Source organism: Podarcis raffonei, chromosome 3 (assembly GCF_027172205.1).
Source record: "Podarcis raffonei isolate rPodRaf1 chromosome 3, rPodRaf1.pri, whole genome shotgun sequence".
NCBI lineage: Eukaryota > Metazoa > Chordata > Lepidosauria > Squamata > Lacertidae > Podarcis > Podarcis raffonei.
In genome coordinates, this window is record NC_070604.1 from 59,414,753 (window position 1) to 59,426,153 (window position 11,401).

Consider the following 11,401-nt stretch of genomic DNA (forward strand, 5'->3'; position numbering starts at 1 on the left):
GTTGGATGAATGTGGCACAGTGCGAAATATAAAAGCTAAATGGCTTGGAATGAGAATCAAGAGTGAGCATCCTTCAGTACTGACAAGCTTTGTTCTGCAAGACCTGTAGGGCAGGTTAACAAGGCCTCCAGGAGCTGATACAACACAGTTAAATGGAGCTGAAGTAAGTCAGAGAGCAGGAAGACTGCAGTGAGCTGCTTAGCATCTGCCACATTCAAATTCAATATAGTTATCAGTTCTTTGGGCTGCCTTGTAATGACTGGGTCTGAGGACGAACGTCAGCCCTCAAGCACAATAGCACCATTTTATTACGACTTGCAGGGAGCAACCTCTCTTCTTGATCCTTAACCCACCATTGCACATGTGAGATCTTCCAGTCTCAATCATAATGCAGCGTCCTTGTTATCTCAAGTAGGCACGATGGTGGCAGGACTCAACTCAGTGGTGCTTTTTCACCTGTAACAATTTCTAAAGCTTTCTTTCTTCCTAGCAGGGTTTACAATCAGCAGGGAAATAAAGAAACGGAGAATTTTCTACAACTGATAGGTGACAGGTTAAGCCATGGGTAGGTAAACTAAGGCCCTGGGGCCGGATCCAGCCCAATCACCTTCTAAATCTGGCCTGTGTATGGTCCGGGAATCAGCGTGTTTTTACATGAGTAGAATGTGTCCTTTTATTTAAAATGCATCTCTGGGTTATTTGTGGGGCCTGCCTGGTGTTTTTACATGAGTAGAGTGTGTGCTTTTATTTAAAATGCATCTCTGGGATATTTGTGGGGCATGGGAATTCATTCATTCCCTCCCGCCCCCCCAAAAAATATAGTCTGCCCCCCACAAGGTCTGAGGGACAGTGGACCAGCCCCCTGCTGCAAAAGTTTGCTGACCCCTGGGTTAAGCTGTCTCCTCTCACCTGCCCACCTTTAAACGTTCTCCCTTATTTGATAGGGATCCAGCAGCAGACCACTTCTTCATGCACATGTGCTGCTATCATGGCTAGATTGACTCTCATTCAAACTATTCTCCTGACCTACAAATAAGCTTGCATTGCTAATTCCCGGTTGGCAACAGGCTGCTGTTCCTTTAGCACAGTCATTTCTAAACTATGCACTGTGAAAGAACAGCTCGTGTGCTTTGAGAAGTAAGCTCATTCAATCATTAAAAGCTGCTGCGGGCCCTAAGTATCTACCCACAGGGGAGGCTGTATATGCATCTATGGGTGGATTACTATTCTGGCCTTGCTTCCTTTTAATCAGTTTCTGCTTGAGACGGGCAGTTTTGCTGTGTCTCTGCACCGGGTGTGATTGATTTAATCACTCCTGAGCCACACATGTGCAGTGTTTACCTGCCCTCAGAGGAAGCTGCCTATAGGATCCCGGTATGAGTTGCTGCACTAAGATGGCCTCCTGCTAATTAGGACACACACACCAGTGACCTACAGAAACACAGGGGTTGAATACCAGCTGTTTTATGGTATCATGCAAAACGGGGTGTTTCCCCCCTCTATCTGTGTGTGTGTGTGTGTGTGTGTGTGTGTGTGTATTTTGGCAATTTCATTGCAGATTGTAGCTTTGTTTTTTGTTTGCTTGTTTATTGGCTAAAGATGCTGCAGTTTAACACAGTAATCTCAGCAGTGAACATAGCATATGCATAAAATGGCAGAAAAATACTTAGCAAACATCTGGATTGCGATGCACAATAAACAATGGTTGAGCTAGACACCAGAAAGGCCCTGTGTAACCAAAAGAGAGCCCTTAAGCAGCCCTCTGAATTGAAATACTGAATGGCTCTTGCCATTCTTGCGAAACAAGAAGTTTCACAACCTAGGTGCAGCTGCACTAAATGCTGTCTGGCAGAAGCAAGGTAAACATCACATGGCACCTTTAACAGCACCTCTCTGGTTGAATGTTAGCACTGTATATATGGGGCAAGTAAACTGACTTTATATACAAAGACCTTGAATCTGGCCTGGTAGTGCAGATCCTTAAGCAGGGTTTAAGCTATTGATGGGGTGTTTGTTTCTTTTAAAATACAAAGCCTAATAAATAGAAATGAGAAAGAAAATAATTTTACAAACAAATCTTTCTAGATTGTGATACGGAAGAACAAAAAAGCATCAATCACAAATGCATCTTGTGCATCCCTGCCAGAGTGAGTAATTTGCGGAATGCATTTTCTTCTTGCTGCTGCCAGACTCACTCTCAAGCTCATTAATTCAGCTTCAGATAATGGCAGCAATATAAAGCACTTTTTCTAGCAGCAGGTTCTATACAAAGAGGGAAAAAGGTAAACGATAAGAGACCCAGTTCTTTTTTCTGCACTACAATAGAAGAGTGCAGTCCAATTTCCATCTCTTCAGACCACTGTTCATTGTGGAAAGGAAGTAGAGAGCCAGCCTTATCATTAGGCAGAGTTAGGCAGCCATCTTAGGCACTGAATGTTCCAGGGTGAGAGCAGCTGCTGCAGACCTCTCCCCAAGCTAGTCTTTATGATGAAGCTGTATATGCAGTTGTAAAAATAAATTAAATAAATACTAAACTCCCAGGACGCACACTCCAGCAAGCATCGTATATGTATCTGCATTGCTTTTCTCCCATGAAGCATGCATTGAGCTGGCACCGGCATTGCTGCAGTGCAGCATTGCACCAAGTAGTGAGTAAGCACTGTCTGGAGCAGGGACCAAGCAGCAGACAGCATCAAATTATAGTGATATTAGCTCTATGGTAGGGTACAAGCTGTCTTTTTGCTGAGGAACATTGGCCCTGGTTGTTAGCATCCATTTGAAAGAGAGAGAGAGAGAGCACAAAGAGTGTGAATCACAACAAGATTGAAACCAGAGCCAAGAGGGAATGCTGGTAATGAAGGGGAATGCAGCTCAATGGTAGAGCTCATGCTTTGTATGCAGAAGGTCTCAGATTCAATCTCCAGTCAAAGGGATTGCACCAAGGAGAGCTGCTGCCAGTCTGGGGCCTTATACATTTTTTGGTCTCTCATCTTTCCCAGCTTGGCCTCATGACCTCTGGATCAAGCAGCAGTCTGGGTATGGAGTTGGGCTTGCAGGGGCACCAGGCTTATTTCAGGGCTCTATGGTGATGTTTGGAGATCAGGAGACCACTGCACCTGAGGCTGGTAGACAGGAGACCCCAGAAGGACCTCCAGCACCCTAGGGCCTGTAGGACCTGAGCCAGAACCCTCACTTGCATAAGGAACCCAGTGCCTCCCATTCTACCTCACCGGTCCAGCAGTGCAGGGAATGCACCAGGCACAAGGTTAGGAAATGTAAGATAAGTCCATCTTCACGCCAGAGGGTTGACCCTTTAAGAATCATCCTTTTCCCACAAGGGGTTAGAGGTAGAGCCTAGACGAAGTCATGTGGAGGCAGAAGCTTAAATGACCTATTTCCACTCTCTGTCTTTGTTGTTGCAGGTTACGTACCTGGAGCTATCTGTGGTTCTCCTTGCCGTTCCTGTGGAATCCCACATCAGACCAGAATGTGACATCCCCAATGGCTGTGCTAACTGGGGCTGATGGGAATTGTAGTGCAAAATACCTCAAGGACACTAAGTTAGGGAAGGCTAGAGATGCCAATATGGGGCTGAACAAACTGAAGTAGCTTCATCTGACCAAAGGTTTAGGAAGATCCTAGGAGAGCTAGCCCATGGGCGTGCTGGTCAAGCTGGAACGTGAATGGATGAGGCTATTTGAAATGGATTGGGCAATGCAGCTGGGAAACAGCAGGCAGGAGACAAGAGAAAGAGATGAGACTGTGAAGAAGGGCAGCAGGCCAGCCTTGAATAGTGCCAGGGCTCAGTCCCAGCATTTGTTTTCATTGCCAAGGCTCAAATCCCTGGAATTGATGAGCTGATGAAAGTGCCTCTGAATAATAGAGCAAAGTGCATATTCCTCACCCCCGAGTTAACTACACAGAGTCTTCATGTATCAAGGACTACCTACATAAGGGCTTTCCCGAGGCTTACTGGAGACCCACATCTTTTTCAAGAAAGCAAGCATGGAAGTCAGGCAGGAAGAAGAGACTTGCAACAGTGCAGACAAGGCAGGAAGGTGCCGCTTAAACAAAGATCCAGGCAGGGAAACATTTAAAGTAGTTTATCACCAACCTCCATTTTCTTGTCAAAGCAATCCTCTGCCAAAAGCAGTTACTGCATATGTTACTGTATATGTTGCTGTCTTATCATGAAATAATTTAAAAGCCTGTTATCTACTACTCTTCTCAGGGTGGTTCAGTGAGTCTGTTTAGTCAATAATGCGACACATCCTCTCTCATTTTCCCTTGGGCTAGGAAATTAGATGAGGGGAAGAAATCAATGCATGCAGACAATGCAGTAATTTTACCTCATGTTCTCTGCGGTTGCCCTTCTGATGCCTGTAGTGGTGCTTTCACTTATGTAAATTTCTCTATGAAGGCTGAATGGTAATGCAAGACACTAAAGCTCTATTAGGCTTCAGAATTAATCCAATGACTCAGCTTTTATATGGCTAACTAAAACGGGAAAAACACAAACACCAATGGGCAAGAACTTTGGATTACTGCACTGTATTTTGCTTGTATATTACATAACAGCAGCATGCTGCCTCTTGCATTACATCAGTTTGCTTATCCTGGGGTTAATTGAGTTTGTCTCCTATCTAAAGAGAACAGTCTAGACCAAAAGACAAATAAATATAACAGGCATCCCATGCACATTACTGAATCGTATCTCCCAGAAAAGAGAGTATCTGGCGTTTAAACTATCAGTATTAAGCTGACTCCTGGCAATTTTCTATAAATTATAAGGTTTATGATTACACAACCTTTCTGTGCCCCCCAACACTCATTTTTTCACACATTAAGAAATGCTTGACTTCTCAGAACTTTTGAAAAGTCTCCAGTTTGCAGCTGATGTGATAAACCATGAATGATCTTTATCATTCTTTTAATTTTGTTTTATGATTGACATTATCTTACAGATATTTATGTACTCTTGTTCAGCTCTTACATGTTTCGGACAAGAACAACTCGTCACATGACAAAATATGGCACGTGGAAGGACTTAAAGTAGTCTCCAAATGGAGCTTGTGAACTACAATTCAGCCACAGAATATTTGCTTATATTTTGTTTGCTTATAGATAACATAGTTTGGGTGATGAGTTACATGTTTGCAGGAATATGGGGATCCCACACACACCATATATTATTGTAAGCAACTCTGAGTGTCCTTGACAGAGAGATGGTTAGGATATAGGATTCAAAATGCTTGATCAAGTGTGAGATAGGATATTAATATTTTCTTTAATAAATCCAACATGCTAGTTACCAAAGTGTATGAGGGCTGACATTGACTGATGTCTGTACTCTAACTAGTGAACCACTGAGGATCCTGTCACAACTTTGAGATCAGATGAAAATGGCTTAAGGTAGTTCTTGCTTTGAAAGGCTATCTGTGAAAAATGATGATTGGCTGGTCCTTGGCTACATACACACCATATATTTAAAATACACCCCCCCACTCACCCCGAAGAATCCTGGTTACTGTGGTTTGTTAAGAGTCCTGGGAATTGTAGCTCTGGGGAAAACTACAGTTCCCAAGATTCTTGGCAGAGGTGTGTGCTTTAAATGTATGGTGTGTATGCAGCCTTTTTTATATATATAATCATGAAATATCTCCTCCCACACCTTCCTGTCAGACTGCTGTACACTCAGCACATACAATTTTCACATGGATAGTTTGCTCAAACCTTGGCCAAATTTCAAGTCCTTCTTCAACATGTATTAGAACATATGAGCAAAGCAAATGGAGGAATGTAAACATGACCAAAACCATATTTTCCTCGCCACTCCTCCACCCTCTCTGCTCTTAAATTCTCCTTCTGATATTTTCCACAGGCAGCCTCGGGGATAGCATTTTACCATGGAAAATTAATTAGATGTCATTCTCTGGGATTTTATTTTTATTTGTCTTAAGATGTTTGTCTTTCTTTGGCACAAAAATGAGCTGTTGCATTTGTGAGACTAGCTCAAAGAGGAAATTCTAAACACATTTTGTGAAATAATAAATGGAACAAGCTATAATCTGCCATACAACTGGAGGAGCACCAGACCACAAGACGCACCTAGTTTTTGGAGGAGGAAAACAAGGAAAAAAATATTCTGAATCTCAGAAGCCAGAACAGCAAGAGGGATCGCTGTGCAGTGAAAGCAGCAATCCCTCTTGCTGTTCTGGCTTCTGTGATAGCTGCGCAGCCTGCATTCGCTCCATAAGACGCACACACATTTCCCCTTACTTTTTAGGAGGGGAAAAAGTGAGTCTTATAGGGCAAAAAATACGGTACCCCATTTATAATTTTATCCATTTCATTCACTCCTGATTTTTTATTTTTCTTCTTCTGACTTTATTATCAAAAGGTCCTTGAGTTGAACTTACTTTGCTGATAATGTTTTTCACTTCATGTGCATTGTCCATTTTTGTTGCTCAATAAAAAAGAAACTGGGCAGAAAACAACACAACAACAACAAATTGATTTAGGTCTTGGGCATATATACCAGAACAGAGCCATGTTATTGTATGGATTACACCGAATGGGTGAATTGGATCCAAATTAAGTATTTTCACATTTATTTCAATGAGATCCAGATTCAAGTAATGTAGCCCAAACCCCAGTGAATTGGCCAGAAAAACCAGTGCTTCTGAGGCATAATCACATGTCATCTGAAACACAGCCTGACTTCTTCCAGTCTTTCCTAAATGAACCCCCTATTCTGTCAGGAGTTACTTCCTTTGTGAAGAAGGTTCATCCCATACAATGGAGGAGGGTATCCCATTGACATGTGTTTAAAGCTGGAGAAGTTGCAGGTCAGCAGCTGAGTCCTTTGCGCCAGAGATGGCAGGTGCCTTTGCTGGTGCCTTTGCTGGTTCAACACTTCAGTTCAGCCTCAATCAGGTTTGTAAATGTTGGATTTATTTCAATGGCTATGTAAACCGCAACAACACATTTCAAAAGCAAGGCAGCATAAGGAAGCCTCAATATGTGTTTGTGGCTAATTTTATTTTCAAAAGGGCATACATCTGCACCAAGGCACAGGATGGGAAAGTGGAGAATGCTGTCTTGAGTCTAGAATCCCCCTCCCAATCCATGTGCTCTCCAGATATATTGAACTACCAAATCCATCAGTTCCAGCTGGAATGGCCATAGTGCCTAATGGTTACATTTCCCCCCACTAACTTAAGCTGCTACAGCGTCTTGGGAAAGGAAATGACTCTAGTTCAAATTACTAGTAACTGGTAGACCTTCATGCCACACTACTTTCCGTCCTCTGTCTTCCCCGAAGTACCCTTCCCTGAAATAGCCTTTCCCTTCTACTACCAGCTTCTTTTCCTAACCCTGTGATTATGGAATCAACTCAGAATTGGTTGGCGCAAGGCTGACGCAGGAATCGGGGAAGGGATGCTGAACCCATCACCAATGTCATGGTCCTCTGTGTCTCAAACTATTGCCTGTGGTCTTCTTTACCTCTGAAACTGTCCTCCCAGAAACAATTTGAGTTGCTTCCTTGGAATTCCAAGCAGGACAGCACGGCATATTTGAAACTGTACACCACACATTTCAATCACAATCCTCCTTTATACACTCAACTGCTAACACATTTCATTCCGTTGTTGCTGCTTAGAAGAGCTATAGCTATAAGATCAGACTGAAGCTTCCCTTGCAAGCCATCAGCTGCAGGAGCCATGACAGCTCAATTTAAACAGGCTTAGTGGAAGCATCTAAAATCAACACAGCCAATGAACAATCTACCTATCTGAATATTGAATTCAAATGCCAGGTACTTATCTAAATGCTAAAACAAACAAAAAATGGACTACACATTATTTAATTGAGGAAAGGAGAACATCCTATTCAATTTGCCATTGATCAATTTAAAATTAATTACCACAAGGGTTTCTTATGGTGTAGTTCAGTAAGTAAATACCATTGAGTTCAATGGGACTTTCCAGGATAAGTGGGTATAGGATTGCAGCCTTAATTAGGTCTACATACAAGGGGATGCTACCTACCATTCCTTAATCTTACATTGTAGCTGTCATTTGGTAAAGTGACAGAAATCAAAAGCAGACTAAACTACCATGCTATCATTTGATGAACAAGCTTTGAAAAGATAAGCCAACATAGGTTAAATGGAGGATTTACTTCATACAAGAGTGCAGCAACCTTTTCCACAGTAATTCAAGCATCGACATAGATTTCCAAATGGTTTTCCTGTCTTTGCCTTCAATAGCCTCTTTTGGCATGAACCTGCTATGCATTAAGCTCCACATCTGAGACCCTCCTTTAGATTTCACCTCTGAGACAGGTTTGGAGAGCAACAATAATAATTATTAATTATTATTATTAGTTATTAAATTTGTTAGTTGCTTAATCTTAGTTGCTCAGTTAATTTCATTGTACACAGGTTGTACATTGACAATAAAGGTGGTATTATTATTATTATTATTATTATCATCTTGCCCAGGGCAGTCCAAAGCAACTTACAATCAAACAAGGGACGGGGCCTTTTCGTTTGTGGCTCCCTGCCTATGGAGTACTTTTCCCACTAAGGCCTGCCTGGAACCAATATTACTATTTTTTATTTTTTTGTTAAAAAAAGAATCAGGTGAAGACATTCCTCTGCTCCCAGCCATTATGATAGGGTGTTTGTTATTATCTATTTCTGGTGATCGTTGGCTATTGACTCTTTCTTGTGCTGATGCTGGTTGTGTCAATTTTTATGGGGTAGGGTGAGGTTTTTTATATGTTGCTCTTTTTATGGTATTATTTCAAATGTTGTATGTTTTGTATTTATTGGAAGTCACGTCAAGTCTTTTTTTAAAAAATGTGTCAGGAGGAAATTCAAGTGATGATTTCCCCAATATGCCTAGTGGTAAAAGCTTCACCAGTGAACTTTTACATGCCATGAAACTTGTCAGGAAATAAGTTGGCTCCTGTAGATTAGTCTCATGTCAATTAGAGGGGCAGGGGAATCCTCTCAGATACCTCACAGGCATTTTTTAAAAAGTTTTTATCATAATTCATTCACAAGGCAAGTCAGCTAGATCATACATTGCCTGTTCTGCCAAGAATTGGTACAATTCTACAGTATAATGTCTGGTCACTTTTCAAGTATTCTGTGAATTTTTCTGTCAAAAAGAAAACTGCACAGTAAATAGTCAACATGATTCCCCCTTCAGACAAGATCAGCTCGTCTGTGGGATCATTGTGACACGGAAATAATTTGGAAGAGGAATAATGGTGCAGTGGTGCAGGTACACACAATTATTGACTGTAAAACTCTCATGTAGCAAGTGTTCCCTCATTCATCAGCTGCTAAACATATGAAGCTGCCTCAAACTAAGATAAGATTATTGGTCCATATATACCAGTACTGTCTCTTCAGTTCTCAAGAAACAACCTTTCCTAGCCCCTATTACCTGAGATTCTTTGAAGCAACAGATCCTGAGGCCAGATCTGTGCTTGTAGAGCTGGAGAAGCTTCTGAGAAAGGCAACCAAAATGACAACAGGACTAGAGCGACTCATTTGGGGCTTCTCAGTTCAGAAAAAAGTTGAGTAAATGGGGGTGGCACACCTGATAGAAGTGTATATGTTTACACATAGTGTGGAGAAAGTGAATAAAGAGAGGTTTTTCTTCCTCTCGGCTAATGCTAGAACCCAGCATCATGCAATGAAGCTGAATGCTGGTGAGATTTAGGACAGACTTCTCCACATCATGGAATTCACTGTCATGAAATGTTGTGGCTTTAAGAGGATTAGACAGATTTGTAGAGGATAAGGCTACTAGTTGAAGCATTGATGTGCTATCTCCACTGCTGGAGGCAATATGCCTCTGAACATGTTACTGCGAATCCTAAGCGAGGGGTCTGCTCCTGGACTCATATCCTCCTTGTGGGCTTCTGGCGGCAACTGGGTGGACATTGTGAGAACAGAATTGTTTTAGCTTTTAAATCAATGGTGGAGGACCTGTGTCCCTTCAAATGTTGTTGGAGCTATAATACCCACCAATCCTTGCCAGAACAGTCAATGATAAATATTTCAAGCCAATAAAATGTTAGGGTCTGATCTGTTGATGGGTTAATGTGGCCGAGCCCGACACACCCGGGCGATGTGTCCCAATTTTCTGCACTGCCTGCACTCTGCGTTGCGGAAACGGCAGGTCCTCCTCTCGTGACTTTCTCCACAGCTTGCGCAGTTCCCTCCTTCTCGTCGAGGCAGCTGTGGTGTGTGGGCTGCTTGAGTGCGCTGCTGTACTCGGTGCACCTCCTCCCTGTTGGATCCTGAGTCGTCGGTGAGGTCTTCGTGGTGGACCCTCGGTTGGGACGGCTGGCTCGGCTGTGCCTCTTGCGTCGACCTCTTGGCAGCTTCCGTTGCCAGGGCCTCCTCCAGAGCGACCTGGAACGTTAGGTCCTTCTTAGCGTATAGGCGTCGTTGCAGCTTCTCATCCTTCAGGCCACCGACGAGGCGGTCACGATGCATGTTCTCCAGCTCTGAGAGGTTGCAGAACCGGGCGGCTTGGCGGAGAGAGGTCACAAACCCAGTTATGGTTTCCCCAGGGGCTTGCCGCTTTGCGTAAAAGGCATTTCGACGAGCCACCACTGAGGGCTGTGGCGAAAAGTGCCCCTTCAGCTGTTCCATTATTGTTTTGTATGGAACAGTAGCGACGTCTTCAGGCGCAAGGAGAGCCCGGGCGATTTCAAACGTCTCCTCTCCGCAGACGCTGAATAATATCGCCCTCTTCTTGGCGTCTTCTTCGTCGGTGACCCCTTTGGCTTCTAGGAGGAAGGTGAAACGGGAGGCGTACGCTTCCCAGTCTCCCGATGCTGGGTTGAATGGCGAGAAGCTGTTGTCGGTTGCCATTCTGAGTTCCTTGTGTCCCGGAGCTGAAGCCTGGATACACGGTGCGAGGCAGCGGTGCGGCAGGTGGCGGTGCTGCGGTGCTGTGTGTGGCAGTCAGCTCAGCGGGATCCCACCTTCGTCGCCAGTGAAATATACTCAGAGTCGCAAAGTGATTTCATGCTCTTTATTCAGCTCATAGTGGTGAGGAGGAATGAATGAAAGTCCCCTCAAAGCATCTGCTTTATATACATTATTTACACAATGGGCTGCACATGATTGGCTAATTCCGGAATTCTACTGTAAGCCAATCAGGTTGTGGATTCACTTCTATCTGGAGCATGATTGGGTGGTTCCTGCCAACCAATCATACTGCTGCATTGTTCTAGGACCAATCAGACTGCTGCCTTTTGGATCCTATTGTTCTAGGACCAATCAGACTGCTGCAGTTTGGATCCTATTCAACTCAGTACATAACAGTGGCAAAGAATTTTGATTTCTTCTTTTTCTTCAAGCAGGGTA